This window comes from Hippocampus comes, unplaced genomic scaffold (genome assembly GCF_001891065.2).
Source record: "Hippocampus comes isolate QL1 unplaced genomic scaffold, H_comes_QL1_v1.1 scaffold1155, whole genome shotgun sequence".
NCBI lineage: Eukaryota > Metazoa > Chordata > Actinopteri > Syngnathiformes > Syngnathidae > Hippocampus > Hippocampus comes.
The window spans coordinates 220-3,296 of record NW_017805396.1 but is presented as its reverse complement, the minus strand read 5'-3'; the positions used below and the strand labels follow the sequence as shown (position 1 = coordinate 3,296).

Here is a 3,077-nt window from a genome sequence, read left to right as displayed (position 1 = left end):
ACATTTCTGATACCTCGCCCTGGCTCAGTATCAAATTTAGAATAGGATCGTTGGAGATAGGCACTCAGAAATGAATCACAAGAGACAAATCTGCTACTAACAAATTGCACGTTTATTAGCGCCACAGAATATGTCACACAATCATTCAATAACACAAGAGACAAATCTGCTACTAACAAATTGCACGTTTATTAGCGCCACAGAATATGTCACACAATCATTCAATAGCACAAGAGACAAATCTGCTACTAACAAATTGCACGTTTATTAGCGCCACAGAATATGTCAAACAAGCAAATATCAGTGTATCAAGCTCTTAGAATAGTACCCCGCTCTTACCGTGCGTCAATAGGATGGAGAGCCAACACCCCAGGTAGAGCGAGCTTCAATACCAGCTGGGCGTCCGTACGCAACCCGCAGCAGACTCTACCAAGAGTATCCAAAGTTCTCCTTTTATACTCTAAGCGTTCGTTCTTAACAAAGGGCTTTGCTCAACATCATAAACATCTTTTTTATGACCTTGCTGGTTATACAAAGTTATTGCGAGTTATTGCGACATTGCTGGTTATACAAAGCTATTGCGAAACATCCCTCGGAACAGAAAAAACAGCCCAAAAAAAAAAAACTGTCAACTGACATTTGACATTAAAAAAGTGCATCATTACTATTAACTCATTGAATACCACCCCTTTTCACTGGAGCAACCCCCTCAATCCCTCACATTTTACTGAATTTTGACTGATTGCAAGGCCCACAGAATTTTCTGTTCTACGACTATATAAACATGCAACTGTCAAAAGAAAGGTTATTCTCTCTTCTTTCAGCAGAAAAAAAAAAGTTTGTTTCTATCTTTCTATCGTTCGTTGGCAATCAGCATCAGAAAATTGCAAAGATTTTCTTCAGAAATCCAGAGAAAATGAGCTTTTTGTAAAAGCATGCATTTCAAGCATCATTTCAAGTTTTACGCTTTTGTGACAGCTCAAATACCTCAATAAGGTGTTCCTCCGACAAAACAACATTACAAAAAATGTATTTATCGCAAAATAATTTATTTGCACAAAACAAAACTATTGAACTATGAACAAACATGCAAATTGAATGAACGAAAGTGCAGCTGTGAAGAGGATGGTTTATGGCTTCCATCCAGTTTGTCGCCACATCGATTCATCCCCACCACGTCCAGATGCACGACCTATAAATTATAGAAACATAAAAAGTTGCAAATATATATTGCTGCAGAGTGAGGTGGAATACTTTTATTTACCTTTCTTTCCACCACCAAAGCAAGGAGTCGTCATCTTTTGGCTTCTGGTTGGACAATCTGTAATTTATAGAAGTATGTACAATTACCACACTTGTATTTGTCTATTTTTTTATTGTTGCTATACACTTACATTTCAACATCTCTCACACACGTATACATGTTCACACACTGCTATTTACACCATTGATTCCACATTGCTTAGCATCCAATTTGAAATGAAATGGAATATGAATTTGTTCCAGTCCCTCCCACCCCCTCCAGCCCGCCCTGACAGCACTCGGTAGCTCCTTCAGTCAGAGACTGTTACACCCGCGTTGCAAGACGGAGAGATACCGCCGCTCGTTCCTACCGACTGCTGTCAGGCTGCTGAATAAAAAATGAATAAATAAATAAATCATAAAACTATTTAAATTATATGACAACAAATGTGAATGTGAATAGTACTGTGACTATTGTATTTATATTGCACTTAATTGAACTTATTGACCTTATCCATATTTGTATTTATATTGCACTTAATTGAACTGTTTTCTTTTCTCTTTCTACCCACAATCTTGCTGCTGAAGGCTGTAAATTTTTCCAATGTGGGAAAAATAAATGATATCTTATCTTATCTTATTTAACACTAGTGGTTTTTGCAGAGCTGAGCGGACCAAATGTGTCCTGTTTTTTTTGTTTGTTTGTTTTCAATCTATGGCGACACGCAAGTCAGCACATATACGGCACATATTTTCATCCACATCTACGAGACGCATCAACCATACATAAATGATTAGTGTTACTGGCACCCTTATACTGTAGAGGGGAATGGAGCGGTGCATAAAACTAACTGATGAGGCATAAGAAGTGATGAAGTTTTGAATGGGAAGTTGCAAACTCGTCAGCAGTTACCTCCTCGTTCCAGCGGCTCTGGCGAGGACTCTCAGCTGCTTTCCGTTATGTCCGAAGGCACTTATTCGTCCGACAGATCCGGATCCAAATCGCTCTACAATTCATCATCTTCGCCGTCGCCATTACGAGACGATTCCGGTGAATCGCTGACGTGTGCCCGGCGTCGGCCACATGCAGCCTCTTTGCCGTCATCGCTGGCACAAAATGCTCTGCCAAGCTTTGGTCTGGGACGTGGAGCATGTTCATCTTCATCAGATGAACTCGAAACTCGGCGTGAGCTATGCGGGCCGCGTGTAGCACGCGATGTTTGCGCAGGCCGTCGTTTGACGGGTGCTGCTTTCGATTACGTGACCGAAGCGTCATCTTCTCTTCCACACAAACACCATCTCCTTTGTTGTTTTGTTTCGAGGACGCTTTTATACCGAAAAAAATAATCCTCAAGTGTTAGTTGTTTCCTTTTCTCGATCGTTGCTAGTTGCTAATGTTCCAATCCAGTAATCCACAATCCACATACGCCCATCTACTACTTCTGCGGCATGATCCTGGTGGACCTTTGCACCACTGTCACCTGATGGCCATTTTTTTCGTATGCCCTGGGCAACAATTTAGCAAGGTTAACGGATGAGTTGGCATGCAAAATATTTTTTGTCTCTACTTTTACAAATGAATGTACCTGTTGGGTTTTGCCCTTCAGTGCTCACTGTAGCCATGTTTTGGGATCCTCTGATGGCTTGTCTTTCACAACCTCAACTCAACTCAACTGTATTTATAGAGCACTTTTTAAAACAACTACTGCTGTATACTAGCTAGTTAGCTAGCTAAGTGGTTTATTCTAAGCGAAGCCAACAGCTTTTGTTGGGTGCTCTAAATAAAGACATATGGATGCACAATCTCACCTGTGACATGTCCTGTTGATCCAGAA

At 40.6% G+C, this 3,077-nt stretch overlaps 1 long non-coding RNA gene across 1 annotated transcript; it reads right to left on the bottom strand.

Moving 5' to 3' along the window:
* Positions 1-965: 965 nt before the first annotated feature.
* On the bottom strand, positions 966-2,708 carry LOC109517752 (uncharacterized). Its single transcript, XR_002168606.1, has 3 exons — positions 2,156-2,708; positions 1,265-1,321; positions 966-1,192 (listed from the first exon to the last, which is right to left on the bottom strand). It is a non-coding gene; the product is annotated as an uncharacterized LOC109517752 (long non-coding RNA).
* Positions 2,709-3,077: the final 369 nt, after the last annotated feature.